This window comes from Passer domesticus, chromosome 8 (assembly GCF_036417665.1).
Source record: "Passer domesticus isolate bPasDom1 chromosome 8, bPasDom1.hap1, whole genome shotgun sequence".
NCBI lineage: Eukaryota > Metazoa > Chordata > Aves > Passeriformes > Passeridae > Passer > Passer domesticus.
Genome location: NC_087481.1, coordinates 56,612,030 through 56,623,554, shown reverse-complemented (window position 1 = coordinate 56,623,554; position 11,525 = coordinate 56,612,030). Strand labels below are relative to the sequence as shown.

The window sequence follows — 11,525 nt, the reverse complement described above, 5'->3', positions numbered from 1 at the left end:
CATAAAGTGATCGTTTGGGAGAGCTGTAGATTATCTGTGAATAATCCAAGCTTTCATCACAGGTTTATTTTGGATTTCTAGAAAGTGTAAATGGTGAATAACTCAGCTGTGTGTTCAGATGTGTTGGTGAGTTTGCAGATTAACAATGTAAATGTGTGAATAGAGGAAAATACCTCTTTTTTCACCAGATAGAAACTATCAGCTCTTCATGCTCTCAATAAATTTCCAACCTGAAAAACTCCTCTTCAGTAAATCCTCAGAGCACAAATAACAACAGTGAATCACAGAATCAAAGAATGGTTTGAGCTGGAAGGGACCTTAAAGATCATTTCATTCCAAACCCCTGCCATGGGGAGTGACACCTTCAAAAGAGTCCTTAAAAATAATTATCTGTAATGATTTAGCAATCCTCTTTGAAAAATCCAATTTTTTTAATAAATAAAAAGCTTCATTACTCCAATAAAATCCTATTTTAATCCATTCATTTAACAAACAGGAACACAAATATTATTTATGCCAAGTGGAGCTGACATCACCCTGTGATACCTCCTAAACTTGTGACCTTGAGTTAATTGTGAAGCAACAGCAAGTGAAAATCAGTGGGAAAAGGAACAAGTATGAAAGAAAACAACCCCTAAATTAAAGACCTTTTCCTCTCCAGCAGTTTGGGCAGCAGCTCAGACTGTCATCAGCAGATAAATCAGTTTGCAGGGCTGTGGACAGCTCGTTAATATGAGTTCTGAATGGTTTAATTGGGGAAGTGTGGGAGAAGCTGGAGGTGCAGAGTCAGGCTGAGCTCAGGGCACGTGGGGCTGGGTGTGCTCCTCCAGAATTTCTCTGCCTAGAATTGCTGGACTCTGGATTCACATCACCCCTGGCTCTGCTCATCAGTGAAGCTTCCAGGTATTGCTCCTACCTGACTTCTCAAATAACAGCGGAAAAAATGACTATGTGGGTTATTAAACTGATTTAAAAGTTAAATTTTACTTTTTTAGCAGAGCTTGGGCCTGTTTTCTCCTTTGAGGATGGTGCTGCTGGACGTGGGAGGGCTGGAGACAGGGCACAACTTCCAAAGGCCTTGGAAAAGGTTCAGGAGGCACAGCAAAGAGATGAGGCAGCCCTAGGGAAACACCTCCCTCTGCCCCAGGAGCTGATGTGGAATGAGATCCCACCTCAAGCTGCACCAGGGGAGATTCAGGTTGGATATCAGGAAAGATTTTTTATAGAAAAAGTGGTTAAGCAGTGGGACAGGCTGCCCAGGGCAGCGGTGGAGTCACGTCCCTGGAAGTGTCCAAAAACTGAGTGATTTTGTGATGTGGCTCAGTGGGCACTGGTGGGATGAGATCAAAGTTGATGATCTTGGAGGTCTTTTCCAGCCTTAATGATTCCATGAGCCTATCTCTTAGTTTTACCTGATCTAATGAAAATAATGCGACCCAAATCTCTAATTCCTCATTCTTTAAACACTCCTGATGTCTCAAATTCCTGTGGCAATGATCCCACATCCCAGCCCAAAGCCCTGTCTCTCGTCACCAGCCTATGGTGTGGACCCTGCCGCATCTTTTGGCTGTTCCAGGATTCTTGTGTCAGCAGAAAGTGGAGGAAAAAAGGTATCCTCAACAACCTCCTGAGATATTCCCCATTAGCTATTCCTTATCTGATACATTTTTGCCATTTTCATCCTTGTTAGCCAGGAAATTCCTGTTCCAAACTTGACAGGCTCTCGTCACAAGCACATCTCACCCTCTGTCTAATCATTTCCATCAGCCCTCTCTGAACTTTTTACACTTCAGCTGTACCTTTTTTGAAATGGAAATGAAAGCAGCGTTCAAGGCAAAGGCTCATCGCCCCTTTATGTAACAGCATTCAAATATTTCAGCACAGTTTTCTCTCACACATCCTGTGCTGGGGTTTGCTTTTTATCAGGGAAAAATGGGATCAGCGAAGGGACAGCAAAGTGGTGCCCATGAGTTGGAATTGGTGGAGAGCAAATATCTGCTTGTCCCTGCTGTTGACCAAGGCTGGGTTATTAATTTCTCCAAACAGCAATTTTATCCACAAAGCTGACAGTGAAATAAAGATTAAATCTTCTTGGTGAACTGCTCTGGACCATCTCTTATTGAGACTATAGGATGTAATTATCGCAGAAATATAAATTCATGGAGTGGTTTGGGTGGGAAGGGACCTTAAAGCTCATTCTATTCCACCCATCTCATCCTATTCCCACCCCTGCCATGGCAGGGACACCTTCCCCTGTCCCAGGTGCTCCCAGCTCCAGTGTCCAGCCTGGCCTTGGGCACTGCCAGGGATCCAGGGGCAGCCCCAGCTGCTCTGGGAATTCCATCCCAGCTGCTCCCCAGCCTCCCAGGGAACAATTCCTTCCCAATATCCCCTCTAACCCCAATGGTTTGAAACCATTCCTCCTCTTCTGGGTACTCCAAGCTCTTGTCTCTGCATCCTTGCTGACACACATCCTCCAAGGAGTAAGTTACTCTGTGCAACCAGTGCTTACCTTTGCCCAGGGAAGGAGGACAAGCAAGGGCTGGGTTATTCCTGGATTCAAACTCACATCTCCAGTATCCAAATTCTTGTGATTCCCTGGACCCTGAAAGAAATAAACCCCTTTATTCTCCTCTAAAATATTGACTTTATCCTACAAATAACTCTCTGCTACTTGGGAGATCATGCTCTGTCAAAATCCATTTTCCATTGTTTGATGGAGAGATTTCAAAGGCTGCTCCTTTCCTCATCAATGGAAGTGACAAAACAATATTATTTTTCCCAAATATTGGAACCTCAGTAATACATCCCACGAATCTCCCAGCCACAAAGGTATTTTATAAGTAAAGCAGGGTGTTTTTTATGGGTCAGATGTTGCTGTCCTACTGCACTGGAGCTGGTATCCTCCTGATACCACACGTGTTTGTTCTCTACTTAATTTTTAATGTATGAATTTGTTTTTATATTAAAATTCAATAAAATTTTAATTATAAAACATAATATATCACACTGAAGTATATATATCTACGGAGAGGCACATCTGTGGTTTTACAACAGATGTGAGGAACTCTGCAAATATTTAAGATGCAGATTTTACCACTAAAACGAGCTCAAACCCAGCTTGCCTGCAGATGAAAAACTCAGGTAGGCCCAGGTTGAGTGCACCTAAATGGGTCCCTGATCTCAGTGAAAGCAGAAAGTTGACGAGGAGTTACTGAATATCACCAGGGAGCAGGAGCAAGATCAGAATTAGAGTCAAAGAAGCAGAAAGAAAGGGAGAACCTCTGAGGTGCAGAACCAGTCTTTCCATAAATATGTTTTTATAGTTCTGAATCCTTTTTAATTTATACCTTTTCTGACCTGTAGATCTCCCTAACATTCACTGGCAAAAGAATCCTCTTTCTGCACTCATGTAAGGTCTGCACAGCACCTTTTGTGCAATTTACCTGTTGCCAGTTGCCATTCAGGACTCTCAATATGAAGAAATTCTCTATTTCTTTTTAATTTTTAAATCAGAATTTATTCTGCTGCACTTGCCATGTCTGTTGTGCTCTAGAAGTTATTCCCATGAATGCTTCAACAAGAGTAAAGTCAAACTAAAAATTCAGGAGAAACCTGGGGTGAGAAGAAGGACATTCAATAATAACGAATTATGAAAATTAAATCTGGGTTTGGTGCTTATTCAAAGTAGTCCAAAGTGAAATTCTCATGTAGATATAAATCAAGAGTGAACAAACAAAAGGGATGGGAAGAGAAATAGGAATGCAGAATTTATTAGAGAAAAAAAAATATCAGGAAGGGTTTTTTCATTTTAAACACCAACTTTCCAGTTTTGGTGCAATTTTGGGGTGGCTCCTCTCACCCAGCCTCAAGGTTCACAAAAAGCCATCACGGGTTTGGGGCTTAGCCAGCACAGAGAAGCCACTGGCAGTTCTTCTTCAGCTCCTTTATCTCTCTTTTCTCACAAAAACTCTCAGTTTCTCATCTTAAAATTGCACACGAGAATGTGGAATATTGAATTCTAAATCTGAATAATAAATAAAACCAAATCTCCATGAATTATCCAGAGGAGCTGAACTGCACACTGTAACTTCCTTTGCCCTACCTTGAGCACACACAAACCCCTAAACTGGCATCCTAGAGGTTGTTGCACTAAACATCACCAGCATTTTCTTTAAAGACATGGAAAATTCAGTGCCTGAAATGCAGCAGATTTTCCTATTCACTGCCCACATCATAAGGCTGACCCACATAATTTTAAGCAAGGAGCTGAAATCTCAGCCAAACTCCACAGAGATTCCACGTGATATTGTTTTAACTGTTTGCTGAACTCTTTCTAGAATTATTTGTCCTGAATTTTGGTGACATGAAGTGAATAAATAATCACGTCTCACCTGGGAGTAGGAAATCTGAACAATGAGTTTAAAGCAGCAAAACCATTTTTGGGGAGGGAGAAAGGAGAAATCTGAGTCGAAGAGCAAGGTCTGCAGGTTGTCTACATGCTTAAAATATTAATCAGTTGGCAACATTTCTCCTCTGGAACAGAAAAAAAGCAGAAAAAAAAGACATTTCATAGAGCCAATAACACAACTTGAGAAAGCGTAAGATGATCCTTTCCTTAGAAAAATCCATCAGCAGCTAAACTCCTAAAGCAGGGGAGTTCTCAGGATTGCTTTAAAAAAAAAAAAAAAAACAAACAAAAAAACCCCCACAAATGAAAAAGCTGCTGGTTCTCCTAAAAGTAAGGAAGGGCTGATGCTAATGATTGCTTTCTGTCATAATTGCAGCGAGCTGTCATCAACCAGGAATTGCAGCTCAGAACTCCTGGGAAGTACAGCAAGAGAGGCAAATCTGTGTCAAACTTCTGCAGATGGTGCAGATTTATGCTCTCTATTAGACTCCAGTGGAACATGCTGTCTCTCACCTTTTGTTTTTTTTAATTAAATTTTTAAAAAAGGAAGAAAAAGGGGGAAAAGAAGTGCCATTATTAGTAATCTCCTTGGCATTTTTCACTCTGCGGTTTGCTTTTTAAAATGATGACTCTGCCTGAAGTTTTTAACACCATAAATAAACTGAAACCTTTCTGCTTCCAGAATGTCACTGCTGTTTGTGAGCAGCTTTCCCTTTCTTCTTTCCTTTTGCTTCTTGCAGAGAAAGCTTAAACTCCATCTCCTTGGACTTTCAAAGGTGCCACACAGATCTATTTTTAAGCATCTATTTTCAGATGCAGAAATCAACTTCTTATTCATTGCTCTTTTTTGTTTAATATTATGAGGAAAATGTTCTCTCCATCTTCAGCACTCAGTGCAGTGCTGCAGACACTGGAAATTCTGGATGTGGGATGAGACCAAAGCCCAAAGTTCAGTGTCCCTCTGCAGAATAGGATGAAGGGGAATGGTTTTAGCTGGAAGAGGGTAAATTTGGATGGGATATTGGGAATTAGGAATTGTTCCCTGGGAGGCTGGGGAGGAGCTGGGATGGAATTCCCAGAGCGGCTGGGGCTGCCCCTGGATCCCTGGCAGTGCCCAAGGCCAGGCTGGACACTGGGGCTGGAGCACCTGGGACAGGGGAAGGTGTCCCTGTTGGAATGGGATGAGCTTTAAATTCCCTTCAACCCAAACCAGCCTGGGGTTCTGTGACAACAAATTGGGTTTTGCCACAACCCTTTGTCCCTTGGCAATCTCTGTGTCTCAGGTGCCACTTTTTCCTAAACCATCATTTTCCTGTTTCTTTTCTTCCAAGACTGAAAACTGGACCCTCAAACCCCTTTGTAATTCAGTCTAGCAGCCATGCAAATACAAATATTTCCATAATCCAAGTATGAATTAAAAGTCAAATTACTTTATGGATTTATTTATATTTGCACACGAGGGACTTCATCAAAGCAGACCTCAAGAGCTGAAAAACAATTTTATTTTTTTTTAAGCACAGCTTTTCTCTTTCAGTGTTAGGTTAACAGGTTCAGCTCTGTGATATTGTAAAGCCAAGAGGGGAAAAGGAACTGTGCTCTGTGAATTTAATGAATTTTCTACTTGTGGTACAAGGCATCTAAATGGCTGTGAAGGAAGCATGAACATGTTACGAGAGTGTTTTAGCAGAATTGCTCTTCTTGGAGTGGTTTGGACAAGGCTGGAGGTGGGATTTGCATGTGGCTGTGCCATTCCAGCTCTGGAAAACCCCACAGTGATGCTCCTAAACCAGCCTGGGCCCAGGGCCTGAACTTACTCCCCACCTGCACACAAAATTATTTCACTCTTGGTTTTGTGGTGATTTGCTTCTTCTTTTTTTCTTTATTTTTTTCTTCATAGCTCTCCTTCCGCATTTGGGGGAATTTAGTCTTTTTCACTGATTAAAATTTGGGATTCTGGAGAAAAAAAATAAAAATAGTGACCTTTTGATGCAGTCTACAAAGTACTCCCACTAAACAGGCAATAAGTGAATCTAATAGACACCCCAACCCACGCCAAGTCCCATAAAATCAGGGTGTGAAGCATAAGGGAGAGAGGGATTCATATTAATAATTCATTCCAAGCAACCCCCTGGAGCAGTTTTACTATGATATGCTATGCAGAATGCTTCAACACACTAATTAATATTTTCAAAGTGTTCCACGAGCCCCTTTTAAAAGCACTTTTGCCATTCATTGAGCATTCTGCATTTCAGAAGGGGAAGCTCAGACCTGCCTCCAAAACCCAGGGCTGGGCTGCAGGATTGGGGTGCAGAGGAAGAACCAGCACCCCCCAAAGCTGCTGCAGCCCCCACGTGAATGCCTGGGCCTTTTGCTCCCCAAATCCAGAATGAAGTGGAATAAATTCCCCTCCCCTGTAGCCCAAAATGCAGGTGGCCTCCGGAGAGATCTCGTAATTGCACTGAGGAGTCCCTGCCGCATTCCCCTGCCCAGATTTTTCCAGGGAAAAGCTCTGCCAATAACTTGAGACAACACCAAGTTCTTCTTCTTAGGCACAGATCTATTGTTTTTAAGCATATTTACAAACCAACCCAATTTCCTGCTTCAGTTAGCAAGAAAACACAGCAAGGATGTGCTCAGCAATGAAAAAAAAGTGGAGTTTTAGGACTAATGAACTTAACTGAGTGTTGGAATCTCAGTACAAAATTCTATTTCCAGCAATAAATCCCTCCATTATATTTCTATTAAATGGAAAAGAAAAAAGAGAAGAGAAGAGAAGAGAAGAGAAGAGAAGAGAAGAGAAGAGAAGAGAAGAGAAGAGAAGAGAAAAGAAAAGAAAAGAAAAGAAAAGAAAAGAAAAGAAAAGAAAAGAAAAGAAAAGAAAAGAAAAGAAAAGAAAAGAAAAGAAAAGAAAAGAAAAGAAAAGAAAAGAAAAGAAAAGAAAAGAAAAGAAAAGAAAAGAAAAGAAAAGAGTCAGGGATGACACTTGACCTGCTCATGCTCCAAAAATCAAAACAAAAGGATCTCTTTAGGAAAAATAAGGCAGAACATACCCAGAGAGTGATCCCTGCCCAAATCATTGTTTCCTGGTTAGTTCAAATAATCTCTTGTCTAATTAAGAGCTGAAAAATCCAAGGAATGAATTATTTTTAACCCCTGGAATGCCAGGAATTGTTTTGTAAAGGTTGGGGGTGTTTCTTAAAAAGTGACACTGGACTAAGTTTCAGCAAGAATTGGCTGATTTTAGAGGGATAATACAGAGAATTAAGGTGCCTGGGATACATAGGAATGCTGGAAAAATATGGCCAAATTTCCCACACCCATCTAAAATACAGGTCCCAGCTCTCCTTTGAAGATCCAGGAGATCTACACCAGGCTCAGTGCATCACACCCTGGGGCCAGTGTCAGGATTTGCCCCAAAGGAGGTGCCACTAACACGGATTGCACCATAAACCCTCCTGACATTTAGGAAAACACCAAAAAAATGGGATTGTCCACTCTGGAGCTGGACCAGCTGCTGCTCCACAGGCTCAGCAGCCGTGCAGCACCGAGCAGGGGAGGGACTGTGCTTCTCCACACAAACCCACAGCAGTCCTGCCAATGCAAATATTCATAATCAAGATAATCGTGTTGGTTTTGGGCACTCCCCGGAGGATGCCCTCTAACCCCAGCTTGGCAGCTCTCGAGAGATGTGATCCAGCCCAGCTCAGGAGCCTCTCTCCCCGCTCTCAGGAGAGCCCCTGTGGGTGCTGGGTGACAGCAAGAACACGACCCCAAGCCCACACACACCCAGAAAGCAGCAGGAAGAGTCACCAGGCAGGAATCTTCATTCCCAACTCCTGCCCTGCCCCTGCCCAACCCACCCTGCTTTCCCCCAACACCCCAAAACTCACCAGGACTGGGCACATCCCATTGTGGAGGAAGAGCTCTTTCATCTGCAGAGCCCCCAAACTGGTACCAGCCCCTCTCCCAGTGTGCTGAGCCTTTAGGATGTGCATTGTACTGGGATCTTTAGGATGTGCATTATATTGGAACCTTTATGATATACATTATATTGGGATCTTTAGGATATACATTATACTGGGATCTTTAGGATGTGCATTATACTGGGATCTCTAGGATATGCATTACAGTGGGATCTTTAGGATATGCATTACATTGGGACCTTTAGGATATACATTACAGTGGGATCTTTAGGATATACATTATATTGGGACCTTTAGGATGTGCAGTTTTGTACCTTTAGGATGTGCATTATACTGGGATCTTTAGGATGTGCATTATATTGGGACCTTTGGGATCTTCATTATTTTTGTACCTTTAGGATGTGGGTTACCCTGGCACCTGGAGATCATCCCCACAAAGGGCTCATTTGGTGTAAGAGTCAGAAATTTGTCTATTTTTTTCTAGGATTTTGTGCTCTGGCTGCCCCTGATTTGGTGTTGCAGTGACCCTTTGCCACTGAGTTTTTAATAAGGGGTTGTGCCCACTTTTTCAGGATTAATTCCCACTCCTGCAGCAAGGATATGAGGACAGGTGACACAGGGGCTCTGCTGGAACCTTCCGAACTTCACTCCTGCTCCAGCTGCTGATGAAATGCCCTTTTCTTTTGGATCAGTGCAAGGGTGAGGAGAAACTCTTCCCTGAGCAGCAGCTTGGCACAGGCTGCCCCAGCAGGAGCAGTGGCTTCAATGCTGGTGGTCAAGACCTGGTGGAGAATTTGGAGCTCTGTAGCCAAAGGTAGAGGATCCTTTCAGGTGAAGGAGGAAACAAAGGAGCAAGGTCTTGTTTTTTCCCCTGCCAGGAAAACACAGGAGGTCAGCAACCTGTACCCAACCCCAGGCTGAGCTTTGTGAGAGGGCTCGAGCTGCTGCCTGGGCAACCACTGCGGACAGGGAAGCTGGAAAATCCTCCCTGAGCACAAAGCCCAAACCTGCCTGGCAGGAGGGCAGAGGGGAGAAAAGAGCAGGAATTGCTTCCATGGCTGTACTGCTGTGCAGTGATTTGCTGGATTTTCCACCATCGCTCCCAGCCAGGGTGATGCAGCCTTGGAATGAGAGCGCTGGGAAGGGCAGGATCTGCCTCAACACCTTCCCTTCCCTTCCCTTCCCTTCCCTTCCCTTCCCTTCCCTTCCCTTCCCTTCCCTTCCCTTCCCTTCCCTTCCCTTCCCTTCCCTTCCCTTCCCTTCCCTTCCCTTCCCTTCCCTTCCCTTCCCTTCCCTTCCCTTCCCTTCCCTTCCCTTCCCTTCCCCATGGAATTTAGCGCTCCAGAAGGACTTGCAGGACTCTTGTTTATAAAACACCCTCAAAAGCAAACACTGTTGAAGGGAGCAGCCCACACTCCTGACTTTTGTACAGCTCAGGCTGTGCAGAAAAGCTCCAAAACAACAACTCTGACCTTTTTCCCCCATCAATGTCCCGGCACGAGCTCGCTCTCGGGCTGGGGGCTCTGTGGCCCCCTTGCCGTGCAGAAGGGCTTTTAAACTGATTTTTTGGGTGCCTCTAGAGCAGTATTTTCAGGTGCCCTTTCCTCCAGACAGCCCAGGGCCGGAGCCCTGTCCTCCCTGCCCTGCAGGGTGTCCTGACCATCCCCAAATCCTTTGGGATGCAGCTCCCGGGGGCACGGCAGGGGTGGGATGGGGACAGCTCGGGACTTTGGGATTTCAAGAGGGACTCCAAGTCCTGTGCGTTCTGTTCCCCCCCTGCCAGCTCCTCCTTGGCTTTTGGCAGGAGAAAAAAATGGGTTTGGGTGAAATGCTGGGCGCTGGGGATGGAATTGTTTGAAAGCTTAAGAGTGCCATCGTGTGGATCTGGGATTGGTGCTCGCGCTCCATGGAGCTCTGAACACTCCTCTTTCCCCCAAAAAACACAGTTATTTTAATTCCCTAATAAATCTGTTGTTTGGGGTCCCACTGTCTCACCCACTCTGTATTTGTAACTCCTCACCCTTCTTTTCTTTTTGTTAACCATCTTTTTTTCTTTTTTATTTTATTATCATTATTTTTTATTATCATTGCACTTCATTACTGGTTTAACCTTTTCCCTTTTTTTGTTTATAGAACACACTTTGTCCTGGCACAAATCACATGAAACTAAATAAACCATGGGACAAGAAAGCAAGAAGAAAATAAATGTCTTCATTCTGAAGCCATTTCCTTTGTGCTTTTGGACTCTGGGGCTCTTTCCATTTCAGAGTTTCATGTTATGCTGGCTATTAATCGCCAAACTTAAAAATAAAAAGATAAAATGCTCTTTCTGCCTGTGGTTTAGGAACACACAAAATACTATATTTTGAACATTACAAATCTGTAAGGATTTAAATTTCTTACATCTCTTAGTTAAAAAAAATTGAATAACTGAGATTTCCCAAAGCGAGTTACATTCTCACAAAATAAAAACACAGGTAAGGAGTTTTTTATGTTCAGATTTGAATGGGCAAGCCAAGACATTTTCCTTTTCATGAATGCAATGGATATTAATTAACAAAATAGTGTTAATAAAGAATTTAAGGGCATGGGACTGATCCTGTTCTAAACTTGATGGCCTCACTTCCACCCGGTGCAGCAGGTCTGGGCTAAGATTTGTGTGGATTTTTTGTCATAAAGTTTTTAATCCAAGTTATTGAGGTCAGGAATGACTCCCACTGCCTTGACCAGGGTGCTTTGGAGCCCCTCAAAAACATCTTCGCCCTAAATATCCATTTTTAAACAATTCAGCCCCAGATCTCACCTTGACACTGTTGTTTGCTAAAAAACAGTATCTGGATCCTAAGGATTTGCTCATTTTTTAAAGAGCATTCAAACACCACAGGGGCATATCAAAAACACCCAAAGCCACACTCAGGAAAAGAAAAAATGTAAAAAGCAGATTTTTACCCAAAATGTTGATGAAGTTTTGTGTTCCAGGTGTGAAAGAGCAGCTCCAGCACCAGGGCAGGTGAGGCTTGTGTGGATCTGGGGGTTAAAACAACAGAAAGTGAGAATTTCAGGGCAGAAAATTGCATCTAATTTGGTTAAAATTCACAGAAGTCTCAGTCTTTTGGGACGTATTTTTACTTTACATATTTGTTAATGTAAAATGTTCTCATCACCAAACCTGCTTTAATATTCAAGGGGAA

General features: G+C 43.1%; 1 long non-coding RNA gene across 1 annotated transcript; it reads left to right on the top strand.

Moving 5' to 3' along the window:
* The first annotated feature begins 489 nt into the window (after positions 1–489).
* On the top strand, positions 490–11,227 carry LOC135305911 (uncharacterized). Its single transcript, XR_010366902.1, has 3 exons — positions 490–903; positions 8,907–9,033; positions 10,468–11,227. It is a non-coding gene; the product is annotated as an uncharacterized LOC135305911 (long non-coding RNA).
* The last annotated feature ends 298 nt before the right edge of the window (positions 11,228–11,525 follow it).